The 16,191-nt window shown below is 41.2% G+C and overlaps 1 protein-coding gene across 3 annotated transcripts in view; it reads right to left on the reverse strand.

The window, feature by feature from the left end:
* Positions 1 to 14,349, reverse strand: part of SMIM14 (small integral membrane protein 14) — a 61,095-nt gene extending 46,746 nt beyond the window's left edge. Inside the window, exon 1 of one of the 3 annotated variants that reach the window (XM_070791320.1) lies at positions 14,210 to 14,349. The gene's annotated coding sequence lies outside the window, so the exon portion shown is untranslated. The remainder of the gene's footprint in view (positions 1 to 14,209) is intronic. The other 2 variants (XM_019962611.2, XM_019962610.2) reach the window with 2 other exon arrangements.
* Between the last annotated feature and the right edge of the window lie 1,842 nt (positions 14,350 to 16,191).

The following is a 16,191-nucleotide window of genomic DNA, read 5'->3' on the forward strand; positions in this document are numbered from 1 at the left end:
CACAGTGAAAAACTGGAAACGGTCTAAATGTCTGGCTGGTGACTCAGTGGTAAAGAATCTGCCTGCCAATGGAGGAGATACAGGAGACTCGGGTTCAATGCCTAGGCCGGGAAGATCCCCTGGAGGAGGAAATAGCTACCCACTCCAGTATTCTTGCCTGGGAAATCTCATGGACAGAGGAGCCTGGTGGGATGCAGTCCATGGGGCTGCAAAGAGTTGGATGCAACTAAACAACAGCAACAACAAATGTCTGGCTAAAAGGAAATGCTTAAATTAAGATACATACTGTGAAGTATCATGCAGCCAAATGCTTCATCTTCTTTCATAATGACATGGGGAAATAAGCACAACGTAATATTAAAATATATTAAAAAGGATATAAAAATAAGCAAAGTACATGCATATATTTTAAAAGCGCAAAAAAAACACACTTGAAAAAGTTGAAAGAAAACACAGGAAAACTAACATCGGGAATCTCTGAGTGACAAGATTTTACTTTTCATTCTGTATATTTTATCTTTCAATATCATAGAATTTTTTTTTTTTTTTTGCCAAACTGCAAGGCATGTGGGGTTTGAGTTCCCTGACCAGGGATCAAACTAGTACTTTCTGCATTGGAAGTCAGAATCTTAACCACTGGACCACCAGGGAAGTCCTCATCAAATAATGTGGAGTCCCTATCAAATAATAATTATATATTAACTTTTATTATAAATCAGGAAAAATGCTGAATGCAGCAAAACTAAGGAAAACTAACTCCAATTTTTCAATAAACAAATAGTAAAAAGTAAACAAAACTTCAAGCGATGGCAGGGATATGGTTACAGTTTAAGAAATTTTAGAGCTATCAATCGAATGCTGTATATAGACCTTGTTTGAATCCGGAAGCAAACAAACCTAGCAAAAGGACAATTACGATACAAACAAAAAGGAACTCTGAACACTGACTGGATTAAATGTCATGTAGGAAATTACCCTGCATTAAATTTTTTAACATAACTATAATGTCAATTGTCACATCTGAAAGAGTCTTTACCTCTGAGAGATCTCACTATGTATTTCCAGTTAAAGAGATTTTTATGCCTGGGATCCAGGTGAAAATGACCCTGCAAAAGGGGAGGTGTGGATGAAATAAAAGTCATAAGTTCAGTAACTGCTGAAGCCAGCTGATGGATACATACAGATTCATGACCGGTTAGTACTAAAAATTTCAAGCATACCTCAGTTTTTTAGAAATACATTTTTATAGACTAACGAAAATTCTTCTGATTTCTCCCCATGCAAACAGAGGGCTCTTCTTGAGAAAGCAGGAATAACCAAGCCTAATTCAAGGTAAGAGGATGAAAACTATCTTTCTACTGTAATTTTAAGAAGGTGACTTATGATAAAATCACTTTTTCAATTAGTCCTATCTTTACAGTGATCAAGACAATGTCAAAATTCTTCCCACTTAAAAGTTAAAAATAAAAACCCACAGCAAGGGCAAAATACAAAGTAACAATTTAGAATACATGCAATTTGTTTTTATAATACAGAAAATAGAGATGCTGTCAGTGAAATGAGGAACTCAGAAGTATTTTATACATTTTTACCTAAAAAGCATCAGTGCTACTAACACTCCAAAGTTATAAAAACCAAGAGAGTAAAACATACCAGAAACAGCTACAACTGCCCCCCAGACATTCAGGAAGATTACCTTTGCATTTACTTTCTATTTTTAACCTTATTCCCAATTACAGGAATAATTACTCTACTCTTAAAAATAATTTTTCTACAAACTCCTTTCTGAATCTGCTTTTGCCCAGTAGCCAATTAGAAAACTGATCAACCAATTAAGGAGAGCTATCCCAAAACTCTGGCTACCTTTCATATTAAACAGGGAGAACAAAATATTTGCCTATCAATTTCAGTAATATTATATCATACACTGACATGTATAATTAGAAGTTCAGATTACTTTTATCAGATGACTCAACATCTTAATGTAATAAGGTGTTCAAATTCCCACAGATACAATGTTTTTGCAACATACTCATTTGCTTTATTCTTTTATCAGAAATGGATCTCAATCAAACAGTCATATCTAAAATAGTTATGCCTGCAGCTTTCTAACTACTTTCATAGCTTAACAACAGCCCTTCCAACAAGTTAAGCAAGAAAATTATTCCTCTTTTAAAATGAGGAAAATAAGTTCAGATAAGTGAGCAATTTGACCATGATCACATTTCCATCCAGTATGAGAGAGACCTTGGACAGGAAGTCATAATGTAAATTCCTGACCAAGACTCATTGCACATCTGTCGGATATGACCAATCATGAAGCTTATACTTGTTTCACTCTCATAAAGACAACTTTAGAGCACTACAGAAATTAGATAACCATCAATTAACTTCCTAATGCTTCTTTCGAGTTACATACTTTTCTCTTAAACTACATCTGCAAGTCTGATTCTCTGATGGGAAGTGCGCAAGGAGAAAGGATGCAGTTTCAAGTTCAGGTCAATCGTCATTTGGTAAAAAACTAGGCTAAAATGCTGCCTGGGAGATTAAAGTCATTTTAAAATGTAAATGTTGAAATAAATCCATTATATTCCTTAAATACCACAATTCTCTGTGCTTAGGAGTTAAAACTTCCTGAGTTCTATCATGACAAATTTTAAAAATTTACATTAATAACCAAGCAATTACAGTTACAAATTCCTAATACTACTCCCTATTTGATCCAACAGGGTGACCCTATACTGTGTGTAAACAAAGAATGTTGCCTGCCATTCCAGTTCTTTAAGGATCAAATCATTAGCCACAATAGCTGCTGATCTATAAGTACACAATGAAAGAATTTAGGGTGACACATTCTGTGTTTTGGATTAATGGACCCCTAGGTGGGCTTTCCTGGTAGCTCAGCTGGTAAAGAATCCTCCAGCAATGCAGGAGACCTGGGTTTGATTCCTGGGTTGGGAAGATCCCCAGGAGAAGGGATAGGCTACCCTATCCCTTCAGCTCCAGTATTCTTGGCTTCCCCAGTGGCTCAGATGGTAAAGAATCTGCCTGCAATGCAGGAGACCTGGGTTTGGTCCTTGGGTTGGGAAGATCCCCTGGAGAAGGGTATGGCAACCCACTCCAGTATTCTTGCCTGGAGAATCCCCATGGACAGAGGAGCCTGGCAAGCTACAGTCCATGGGGGAGCAAAGAGTGGGACATGACTGAGCAACTAAGCACAGCACAGCAGCACAGATAGTTGAAAGGCCTATCTAAGGAAGAATTCCAATGACCTCAGATTGTTGCATCTTCCCATGCACAGAAAAGCGCTAAAATTGAGATATCTGATCCATGCAACTTCAGTAACCTTTCAACTGACTGTACATATAGATACCAGCTCCTCCAGTACCTTTGGAGTGGTTCCTCAGAGCTAGCTGAGAGCCTATCTCCCGTGTTATTCCATGTCAGTAAGACATGGAATAAACTCAACTCATGACTCTAGTGTTGTGCATTTTTTTTCACGTCGACAGGCCCATCCAGAATTAGCTATTTACAAGAGAAAAATAAAATAAAGACCACATCCGAAAATCTTATTATAAAACATTTTTACAGGATAACAGAAAGCTTAAATATATTCTTTCAGAGGGCATACTATTCAAAAGGAAGAGATGAGAGTAGGCTAGAAAGAATGACAATAAAATGTTCTTTCTTCATCAAGGAGAATGGGAATGTACAGGAAAAACAAGGTCAATATGACTAGGAGGCCTGTGCAAGACAGCATAGTATAGATGAGGTATGTATCAGAGGATGCTAAGTCTTCATTTATTCATATTCAACAAACCACAGCTTCATAAATGGTACTTTTAAAATGTTGGGGATGCAGCAGTTCTCATTCACTCATTTAAAGAGAAAAAAAATTGAGACCCTGAGAAAGTCAGTGACTTACCCAAAGTCACCCAGTAGAGCAGGGCTTCAAACCCCTGTCTTCTCTCACTTCTCCTTTACTGAAAAGGATCTATCTGACAAGTCCCCAGGGGACTAGGTAGCTAGCAGAAGAGTTCAGAGGAGGATACAGAAGAAATAAAACGTTAAGCCCTACCTCCAAGCGTTTGCAATCAAGTTAATTACTAATTATAATTCATTCTTATTATAATAATAATATAATCACATACTAGTATATAATTAACAGCCAAAATAAATGTCTCAGACAAACAACTACTGTGATAATCTCTCCAGAGAAAGTTCAAAAGGAGAACTACTTAACTCACTTAACATCTATGCCTTTTATACTAACAGCTGTACTGTTCACAGTTATCAAGAATTTCTGTATCTCCTTAATTCCTCTATGTGCGTGTAGCACAGGACTCGGTTAAAGGTCCCCCCAACCCCCACGGCTGCCATTACTTTTCTGGAAATTCCCTGCTAATGTGACCCTATTTTCCTACACCTTTTCTTTCCTCTACAACCTTTTTCCCCCTTACCTGTATCTGATTGTGGGCTTCCCTGATGGCTCAAACGGTAAAAAGAATCTGCCTACAATGCAGGAGACCCAGGTTAGACCCCTCAGTCGGAAAGATCCCCTGGAGAAGGGAATGGCAATCCACTCCGGTATTCTTGCCTGTAGAATTCCATGGACAGAGCCCGACTGTATTCTAGGAATCACCTTAAGAACACCTGCTAAAAACAGCATGGGATAGCAGAAAGAATATATCTTAGATAAGTGACTTAAGTTACGACACTACTGAAAAAATGGATAAATGAGCCTCTCTGGAACTTCAGTTTCCCTACCTATAAAACAAGAGTGATAATTGAAACTATTTATTTTAATAGGTTGTTCCAAGGATCGGATGAGAATTTTAAAGAGTGCTTTATAAACTGTAAAATGCTCTGAGGCAATTCAACTCTAAGCCTTTAGATTTGAAATGTATCTTCAACCCTCAACCCAAGTTCTTTGTATACTGCTTTGGGGTTGGGGTGGGGGTGTGTGGGGGGGTGGGGTTGAATTCCCCTGGGGCTCAGCCATCACTCCTTTGCATAAAAGTGAAAAAGAAGAAAGAAGTCTTCTGTTCTAAATCTTGGTCCCTCATCTACAAATTTTCTGTTCTTCCCTGGCTATTCTTTACTCTTGTACAATCTTAAAGACTCTCTCAAGGCCCAGGGGTAAAATTTATTATAAACAGCCAAACAAGAGAAAAGTCTGCAATTGAATCATCTTTGTTTATATTCAGTATCTTAACCCAAAGTTTCATATTCTGAAAACGTTCTCTGAAATTTCTACTCGAGTACTACTTAATCACATTCTGAATAAAAATTTTTTAATTCAGGAAAAAACACTGTGTTCCATAAGTTAGAAACAGAAAAATTTAACAGATGGTATAAAAATTCCATATTCTGTGACCACCCCCGCAAATCATAGAGGATACAATTGTTACGAAACCAGTTTTCAATAGCTATATTACAAAATAACAAGCATGGTCTGAAATTCTGAAGTACATCACAAGTAATGTTACACATCTGCGAATGATTTGTTGTTATTGTTCAGTTGCTAAGTTGTGTCCGACTCTTAGTGACCCCATGGCCTGCAGCACACCAGGCTTCCTGTCCTTCACCATCTCCCAGAGTTTGCTCAAATTCATGCCTATTGATTCGGTGATGCCATCCAACCATTTCATCCTCTGTCGTCCCCTTCTCCTCCTGCCTTCTATCATTCAACCGTTCAAATAAACCAGAGCAGAATCAAGACTTTTTCTATTACTCCCCTTCACTTCCTTGCCTACATGATTTTTGTCACAGAACGGAGTTATGGCTACTACTCTCCCAACTCAGATTAACCATGGCTTATCTCAGCCATGCTACAGCCTAGACGACCTATCTGAACACAGGTGCACACAAATGCCATTCATAATGACAGGAAAAAAACGCTTAGAACCACTGTGATACAAAAAGCAACGTTATTAAAAAATGAAACTCGACTCACGACCATAAAGCCTGTGCTCCACAAGAGAAGCCACTGCAATGGGAAGCCCGCACACTCTAACTAGAGACTAGTCTCCACTTGCTGTAACTTGAGTAAATCCACTCATAGCAACGAAGACATACCACAGCCAAAAAATACATCAATCTTTTAAAAAAATGAAATTTGAATAAGCACCACAGGAAAAACAGAAGTCTTCAAAATTGCAAGCAAGTCAGTTTCTTCTACATTACCTCTGCCAGGAGTACAGAGCAACAAAATACATAATATGTTAAAAAAAAATTAGCTTTTTTTTAAAAAGTATAAGCTAAAACAAGATAGCAACCAGAACACATCCTCTAAAACTTCATTTACCAAGAAGATGTTCACTGTGTCCCTAACTTGATTTGAAGCATCTTTATCATTCTTAAAATTTGAAAGTGCTGCACCTGCAATACTTGCCAATGAGCGCAGTCAAGCATAAATCAGCTTTATTCTGTACTTTTACAAACTTGAGACTCACATCTGTGTTTTCACCTAAATTTTAAAAAGGAAATGAAAATTCGATATGAAAATAAAGCAACAAAAAGGTAACTTTCTTTAAACAAAAGCACTCAAGTTTGAAATGTTACAAACAAAATATAAGCCTTACTATAAACCTAAAACTTGGTTCTGGTTTAGAAAAACATACTTTCTCAAGGAGTTGAACTTTTTTTAATTTTAAAAGCAATCACATTTATACTTTTACAATTCAAATACAGAAGTTTAAAAAAACCACAAAAGTAAAAAAGGTACTCTCTTCTTCTCAGAGGCTGCTGCTGCTGCTGCTGCTGCTAAGTCACTTCAGTCGCGTCTGACTCTGCGGCCCCATAGACGGCAGCCCACCAGGCTTCCCGTCCCAACCCTCATGTAGGAGCGTCCCCGAGTGGCTTCAGTTCAGTTCAGTTCAGTCACTCAGTCGTGTCCGACTCTTTGCGACCCCATGAACTGCATGCAGCATGCCAGGCCTGAGTGGCTTAGTGGTAAAGAATTCACCTGCCAAGGCAGGAAACACGGGTTTGATCCCTAATCAAGGAAAACTGCACATGCCGAGAGGTCACTAAGCCCGTGCATCAAAACTACTAAAGCCCAACTCTAGAGCCCATGCTCTGCAAGAGAAGCCACTGCAATGAAAAGCCCGTGCGTCGCAACTAGAGTAGTCCCTACTCACTGCGGCTAGAGAAAGCCTGTGTGTAGCAAGGAAGACCCAGAACAGCCAAAAAGTGTTAAATTAACAAGTAAAATTATTAAAAAAACAATAAAAACCCTCGAGTAAATTTTCTAGGATTGCAAGAATATATATGCTGTATATACTTGCTGAACGATGATTAAAATTGCATTTCAAGTCATTAAAGTGTGATTATGTTTTTTTACATAACTAAGACTGGTTGGTTGGCTATTTAAAGCCATGGTTCACCACAATATTATTTATAATGGTGAAAACTGGAAACTACATGTTTAATATTAAGTGAAAACTTCAAGTAAACCAGTTTATTCAAAACATCTTATAAAATGCAGCCAGTTAAAATCAAGTTTAGGTATTTTCTAAGGCCATGGTAAAAAGATCACTATGTTGACCCCACTCTCATCCCTCAAAAAGAATACAAGCTTATGTGAGTATTACATCTCAGCTGTACCAAAGATGAATTTTAAAAGTTAAAGACTGGAAGGAAATATATGTACAGGATTGTAACTTTTGTTGTTGGTTTTATATATTACTATCCTTTGCAGCTTTTCAGTAACAAGCATGTCTCAGGTTTTTTTCTCTTTTTTTTAAAGGAGGGACTACTAGACATGCATATCCAATTTAGGTTTAAACAGAACAAAACAATTCATGAAAGTACTTCTAGTAGCATAATCTGACAGCTAAAACAAGTAGGTTTACTTATTATAGCTCCCATGATTCTCTAAGACAAAAAGACTACTCAACATTGTTGAAATATAAAGTTTATGAATTTTGGTCAAAGAAAATTGAGTTTGAATCCCACAAGTCCCAAGTGGCTTTACCTTAAGCAATTTACTAACCAGAGCCTGTTTCCTCCGGTATAAATTGGGGGTGACAATGTCCGACTTGGAGGGCTGATGTGTAAGCTAAACATATAGGAAGTAATGAAAGTCAAGAGACTAGCATATAGACTCCATAAACAGTAAATGTCATTGCTATTGAGATTCAGACAGGTAACTGTTTTAATTTCAGATTCAAATAATTTTCAGCCTTCTTTTCAAATCACTTTGAAGTGCCCAAACTGTTACTTAACTGTAGGATCTACTGCCACATGCATACAACCAATTCAGATGGTTAGCCCTTGTTCCGTGGACTGAAACATGAACGTGAACATAAGCACACACCAAAAGAATACCTTTGCTTATAAGCTTGTAGTAGTACAATCTTAAAAAAAATTCTAATATAAGTCACAATATAACTGTCGGGAGTGCTTACTTTCTGCAAAATCTTTACAACTCATATATTAATATATCACCATTAATTATCAATGTAAACAATTTAGTATCTTTTATTGAAGCTTTTGTTCTAAGTCTTATTAAACTATATGGGAAAAGATTTTTACAAATACTGCTTTTTAGCAATGTACTGCTTTTTACAGATATAGTTAAAGTTGATATTTTTCTTCATTTATTTATCCCATCAACAAGCCTACTGTTGCTTAATCGGTCCTCCCTGACCTCATGGGCCTCCCAATCAAATAAGCCAAATAGCCACAGACAACTGAATATGAAAAGTGAAGCTAAAGGAGCCACACATGGTTATTTACAAAAGCCCAAGATGGGTTATGATAGAGCTCTGCTAAAGATCACGTGTGACCAGAGCTTCCATAGATAAATATAGCTATCCAGGCTTTAAGACTAGGAAGAGAAGAAAGACAACCAGTATTTCTCTAGATTAAGTATCCTCCCCACCCCAAATCAAAGTGAAAGTGAAAGTCGCTCAGTGTGCCCAACTCTTTGAGACCCCATGGACTAGTCCATGCAATTCTCTGGGCCAGAATACTGGAGTGGGTAGCCTTTCCCTTCTCCAGGGATCAAACCCAGGTCTCCTACATTGCAGAAGGATTCTTTACCAGCTGAGCCACAAGGGAAGCCAAGAATACTGGAGTGGGTAGCCTAACCCTTCTCCAGTGGATCTTCTTGACCCAGGTCTCCTGCATTACAGGCGGATTCTGTACCAACTGAGCTATCAGGGAACCCCCCAAATCAATGCATCAATCAAATTCAGTACTTTTAACTCATTTGGAAAGGGTCTTACAGTGAGAAATCTGTTCAGTTTATGATGATCCCATGGTAGTTCAAATATTACAACACCCAAATCAATGAAGGAAATGTATGAAGAATTCAAATGAGTATATGAGCAGGTAGAAAAGTGATAGACTCTGGGTGTGTGGAATGCACGGCAATGCATAGGGAGGAGAAAAGACCTCAAATTCACTTTAAACCTGGTAGTTTTAAATCTGAAAACTCAATACAACAAAGCAAGAAGACGCAGGAGTCTTTACAGATGCTCCTTGAGGTCATCTACCAATTGTGCAACTTCAGGCACAAAGACCAAAAAACAATGATCTTCATTAAGGACTGGAAATGGGACAGAAAACATTATTTTGCCCTTAACAAAAAAATGGCTTACTAAAACTAAAGGACTGCATATAGTTCTAAACACTGTAGGGTATACTGATTAAGAGAACTGACTTGGGTTCAAATCCAACCTTCTACTCAGTATGTCTCAGTTCTTTTATTTGTACAGAGGGAGCAGGAACACCTATATCTGAGTTGTTTTACAGTTAACTGAAAAACATGTTAAAAGTTTTTAGCATAGTATCTGACACATGCAGGAGACATACAAGACTTGGGTCTGATCCCTGGGTTGGGATCCTCCCTCCAGGGAAGATCCCCTGGAGGAGGGCATGGCAACCCACTCCAGTATTTTTGCCTAGAGAATCCCCATGGACAGAGGAGCCTGACAAGCTACAGTCTACAGGGTACAAAGAGTTGGACACACTGTAGCAACTGAGCATAGTCAAAACTATGGTTTTTCTAGTACTTATGTATGGATGTGAGAATTGGACCATAAAGAAGGCTGAGAACCAAAGAATTGATAATTTCTAACTGTGGTGTTAGAGAAGACTCTTGAGAGAGAAGACTCTTGGACTGCAAGAGATCAAACCAGCCAATCCTAAAGGAAATCAACATTGACTATTTACTGGAAGGACTGATACTGAAGCTCTAATACTTTGGCCACGAGATGCAAACAGCCAACTCACTGGAAAAGACCCTGATGCTGGAGAAGACTGAAGGCAAAAGGAGAATGGGCAGCAGAGGATGAGATGGTCAGACAGCATCACTGACTCAGTGAACATGAATTTAAGCCAATTCAAGGAGATAGATGCTTTTGAGCTGTGGTGTTGAAGCAGACACTTGAGAGTCCCTTGGACTGCAAGGAGATCAAACCAGTCAATCCTAAAGGAAATCAATCCTGAATATTCATTAGAAGGACTGATGCTGAAGCTGAAGCTCCAATACTTTGGCCACCTGATGCAAAGAGCTGACTCATTAGAAAAGACCCTGATGTTGGGAAAGACTGAAAACAAAAAGGGATGACAAAGGACGAGAGGGTTGGATGGCATCACTGATGCAATGGACAAAAGTTTGAGCAAGCTCCAGAAAATGGTGAAGGACAGGGAAGCCTGGCGTGCTGCAGTCCATGGGGTCGCAAAGAGTCGGACACGACTTAAGTGACTGAACAAAAAGTATAACACGGCTGTTCCCTGATCCAAACATCAAGAACTATTGAAGTAGGAGAATCAAGGTACACCCCTACAAAAGGAGACTGAAAATTAGGGTTCTGCCATAAAAAGAACTGGTTTAAAAGAGACAGTAGAGGGGCTTCCCTGGTGGCTCACTGGTAAAGAATCCATGTGCCAATGCAGGAGACACAGGCTAGATCCTCGGTCTGGGAAGATCCCACATGCAGGAGAGCAACTAAGCCTGTGCATCACAACTATTGAACCTGTGGTCTAGAGCCTGGGAACCGCAACCACTGAGCCCAAATGCAGCAACTACTGAAGCCCACATGCCCTACAGCCTGTGTTTCATGAGAAGCCACCGTAATGAGAAGCCACTGCAATGAAGAGTAGCCACACTCACCAGAACTAGAGAAAAGCCCAAGCAGCAATGAAGACCCAGCAGTCAATAAATAAATAAATAAAATTAAATATAAGAAAAAGAGTGCATTCAACAGTAATACAGATATGTTCAAGTTTATTCATTCAACCATCATATTGAGCACCTGCTTGGCAGTGAAAAGGACAGACAAGGTCCTCATTTGCCCAGAGTTTAATTTCTAGTATAGGAGGCAGAATATAAAAACAAAGGAAATTCCAGATAGTGATGTTATAAAGAAAATGAGAGAATGGTGGGATAATTGTGGGAACAATCTCCTTGAAGAGACTGAACTGAGACCTGAATGACATGATGGAATCAGCTACAGGAAGATCTGGGAGAAGACTGAAGCCACAAGGAAGAGCAAGTGCAAATGCCGAGGCAAGAACAAACCTGGCAAGTCCCTAGGACAATGCTAGTGCAGCTGGAACACAGGAAGAAACTGCTGTTGCCATTCTCCTGGGTCCTGATTAAGGCATTTGGATACAAGGTGAGACAGAGGAAGGCAGTGCCGAAACCTCTACTGCTTGGCAAACCTTGAGAAAGAGGTTGGATTTTATTCTGAACGTGATGAGAGACTTTCAACAAAGGGGTGACGTGATCTGACATTTTAAAGGATCCCTCAGGCTGTGGGAAAGGGGATGCACCATAAAAAGCCAAAGTGGAAGCAGGGAGACCAGAGGTTTCTGCAGTAGGCCAGGTGAGACACAGTAAGAGTTGGCAAAGGTGGTAGCGGTAGAGAGGGGAAGAAGTGGACAAATCTAGAATACATACTGAACACTACCATTCAAGGCACATGTAGGTAAGTTTATGACTAAGGGACCCAAGTGGGCTATTAGTATATTTAGGATACTCTTTAGTAAGTACTTATCCTTTGAAGCTGAGGTACGGGGAACCTCACTTCTCTTTTGGCACCACTGATAAAGCACTGGACTAAACAGGCACACATCCAAGACTCAGTGTTCATAAAGCATACCAAGTGTATAAAGTAAAATCTTTTAGGACCTTACTGCCGGAGGCCTTGCCAGCTGGTCAACATTTGGGACATACAGGAGCTATGGCACAGAACTAAACCCTTACCTAAATCAAATCACCAAGTGACCAAAAGCTTTTCAAACTTCCACAGTGTTAACTCAGGCTATTCTGTGCCTGTTTTGCCAAGAGTTAAACAAGCAAAGTCTTAGTTTGTCACACAGTGCATACTGATTTCATAAATCTTATAATATCATCATGAGAGATTTGAGAGGAAATCTTTTAAAACTATGATTTTAATCATTATGGTTTGGCAAACATACAGCGAATACTCTATAAAAGTTAAGGTCCAAGAGTATCTATTAAAATTGTAATGTGTTACTCAAAAATGAAGTGAAAAAAATATGAAAAAGTAGGTTACAGAAGAACATGAGGTATGATACCATTTTTGTATAAAATATCTAAATGCAAAAAAGTCTGGAAGGATATAAACCACTGCTGACATTCTGGTGGTCTCTGGATGGCAAGAATACTGATGACTTATTTCTTCTTTTTTTCACTTATCTGCTTTAATCAATATTTTCTCCAATTATCACAAATTATTTCATATAAACAAAATTATTTAGGTATAGATTAGCTTAAAAAATAAAAAAAAGAGAAAGAACTTCAAGAAAACATAATTTCATTTGTTTCGATCAGCGGCATTCCAACTGTGGTATTAAGAAAAAAAGATCTCGATTGCACACGCTGAAGGAAGAAATTTGCTAGGAAGAGGTCCATTTTATACCACACAAGGACATAATATACCCTTCAAGGGAGTAGTTCAAATTCCTAAGATCTCTTCCTGGATTTGATATATGACAATCAATTTAATACATAGCTCTTTTTCTTTCTTGCCGTTTGCTAAAGAAACACCTCAATTAATGAATTCTCTGGAGGAAAAAAAAAAAAAAAACTTAAAAAAACTAAGGACAAAACAGAGGTTTGGTCTTCTGGTCTCATTCATGCGGTGGAAAGGCGCGGAGGGTGGCAGGGCTCGAAGCAGGCTACCCCAGAGGAATCTGCGTGGCGGGTCATCTAAAGTGGAAGGGAACACAAACCCTCTGCAGGCTCCACAGACTCGGCAGTGAGAACACCTCCTAAGGGTCTCAGGACTTCCCCTGGAAGGGCTGACGCCGTCCAAGTTATTCTACGCTGCCAACGGTTTCCGACAAAACACAGTAACTGGAAGATCTCTTTAAACGCGGGTATTACGTGCAGGAAGCTCATCCGACTTTCTCTATGCAAAGCCAAGACATTCTCCTAAGGCCACATCCTCGCTTCTGTAAACTAGGGCAACTGAAAACACCCTATTGACTCTCTCCGGCTAAAGAACATCACTGTGGCTAAAATCCTAATACACACGCGAACAGACACTTCGGAAAACTGGCTCTAATGGTAACACGGGACTTCAGGTACTCCGGTAACCAGTTTATCGCACTTTATCTGTTACAATAAAGGGTACCACCTCTTTACTGTCAGCTCTGGTTCCACGTACTGAACAAACAGAAAAAGGGATTCCTTTAAATTCACAACACAATAAGGGCTAAAAGCTCCCGCTTTCCGGATGGCAGCTTTCTAGTCTCATCAATCACAACAAAGGACGCATACCGGTGACTACATCAGACCCGGCAAGGGCTGAGAAACAGAGGTAAATGATTTAGTGAAGATTGCAAGGTTTGTGAGGGATTCCTTCCAGCTACGACTCACTCACTCTTCTTTTTACTCCATTATACGCCTCCACCCGAGTTGACTGCTTGCCCTAAAAATAAAACCACCCGTGGCTACCGTCCACTTCCCTGCCAAGTCCCGACTCTGGTCTCCTGCAGAGAAAGCCAAATCTCAGGCTCTTCGCCCCACTCTTCGCCGAAGAACGCGGGCTCGACAGCAGCGGGCTTCTCCCGATGCACAGTCGCCAGCCCGGTCGGGGACCCCTTGAGCCCGAGAAGCAGCCCCGCACTGCCGCAGCCGCCGCAGCCCGCCAGAGCCCCCAGGAAAAATCGGGGCGAGGGAAAGGTGGGCCGGCAAACGGCGGTGGGAGAAATGGGAGACACTCACCCGCCCAGACAACAACCGACGGGGCGGGGAGGTTGGGGGCCCGGACTAAGCCTCGGCAGAAAGACCGCCTGGAGCTTCCGGAACGCTGCGGCTGCTCGGGAAGCCGCTGCCGCCGCCGCTCCTGGCCGCCGGCTTCCTCCCCTCCTCTGTTTTGATTCGACTGACCACGTCACTCTAAGCCACGAGACCCGGATCTGCCGGCTCCCGCGGGCGGAGGCGCAACAGATTGCAGCGGCTCAAGACCCAGGCAGCCGGCCTGCCGAGCATGCGCGCGCCCCGCGCCTGCCCAGTGGGTCCGGAGGGGCGGGGCGGCCGCGAGCGTCACGCGGTTCGAGGGGGCGCGGAGCACCGGAGTTGCAGTTCCGGTTGGGAGGGGTGGGGCGCAGCGTTGTGTGATGGAGAGGGCGAGGCCCCGCGTTTGTTGAAGTGGTCTGCGTAGGTTCTGTTTCGTGTGTCGTGGACGTCCTCTGCAGTGTGTCTCCCTTTGCCGAAGCTGATGGCTTTCCTCAGCTGGAGTCTTGAGAATAGCGGGGGTAGTGGTGCCCAAGCTGATGGCTTTCCTCAGCTGGAGTCTTTAGAATAGCGGGGGTAGTGGTAAGTGGGGGCGCAAGGTGGTGTCTGATGAGACTTGTAGAGATTGTTTTGGATCACTTAGGCTCAGGTGAAAACTGGAGATCGAGGTTTGGTCTTATATATACAAAAGTATGACAGACGTGGCAGTTATTGATCCCCTGTCCCGGAGGCAAACTGCACTCGGAAAGCTGGCTAAATTCAGTTCAAGAGGAGTGTTAAAGGGAATGTGGGACTGATAGAGCGATAATGGGGAACTGGGAGAGGAAAGCTGTTGTTAGGCAGTCAGCTCAAACCTTTGTTGCTTTGACCTTCGGGATTGAAATACTTATGGTGTGAGAACCTCATTTCTTCTAAACCAAGGTGATGCTTCCTACTCTCTCATTCTGGCCTTCTTAGTCTCCCCACTGAACAACGGGCCCGAGAGGTTTCCCACTTTGGGAAAACTTCGGGCTACTCTGTTTTCTTAGGTCCATAAATGGACCGACTTTAAAGCGAGACTAGTGTTTAAATGAAAGTGTGAGTTCCAAAGATTTCACAGAGGTGCTTATTTGCCTATCGTGCAGGAGAGGTGAAAGTTAGCTGTAAGAAACTGCCTTCCTTATTCTGAGTTGACCTTTTCGCCTAACCTGGACTTCTACCTCAGTGTCTGGTTTATCACCTCAACTAGCTGAGTCACTTTCAGCGAAATTAGTATAATCTGCGAGAGCTGCTTTTTTTTTTTTTTTTTTTTTTTCAATAGTACTTCCCTGGTGGCTCAGACGGTAAAGCGTCTGCCTACAATGCGGGATACCCGGGTTCAATCCCTGGGTCGGGAAGATCTCCTGGAGAAGGAAATGGCAACCCACTCCAGTATTCTTGCCTGGAAAATCCCATGGACAAAGAAGCCTGGTAGTCGACAGTCCATGGGGTCACAAAGAGTCGGACACGACTGAGCAACTTCACTTATTTAACCTAATTTATCCAAAATATGGGGCTTCCCAGGTGGCTCAGTGATAAGAACCCACCTGCCAATGTAGGAAACTTAAGAGAGGCGGGTTGGATCCCTGAGTCCAGGAGGTCCCCTGGAAGAGGCCATGGCAACCCATTCCAATATTCTTGGCTGGAGAATCCCACGGAGAGGAGCCTGGCGGGCTACAGCCAATAGGGTCCCAAAGAGTCCAACACAACTGAAGCAACTTAGCAAGCATGCGTCCAAAATATAGTTTCAACATACAATCAATGTAAAAATTATTAATGAGATGTTCATGTTTACCTCATACTAAGTCTTCAAAAGTGGATGTAAATTTGCACTTAGAGCAGGGCTCAAGTGCTGGGTGTGGCTAGTGTCACTATATGGGACAGCACAGCTCTAGAGCATGTGAGCTAACAGGCGTGGGGGACTGGCCTGGGCCTAAGCTGGAGGCAAGACC

Source organism: Bos indicus, chromosome 6 (genome assembly GCF_029378745.1).
Source record: "Bos indicus isolate NIAB-ARS_2022 breed Sahiwal x Tharparkar chromosome 6, NIAB-ARS_B.indTharparkar_mat_pri_1.0, whole genome shotgun sequence".
Classification (NCBI taxonomy): domain Eukaryota; kingdom Metazoa; phylum Chordata; class Mammalia; order Artiodactyla; family Bovidae; genus Bos; species Bos indicus.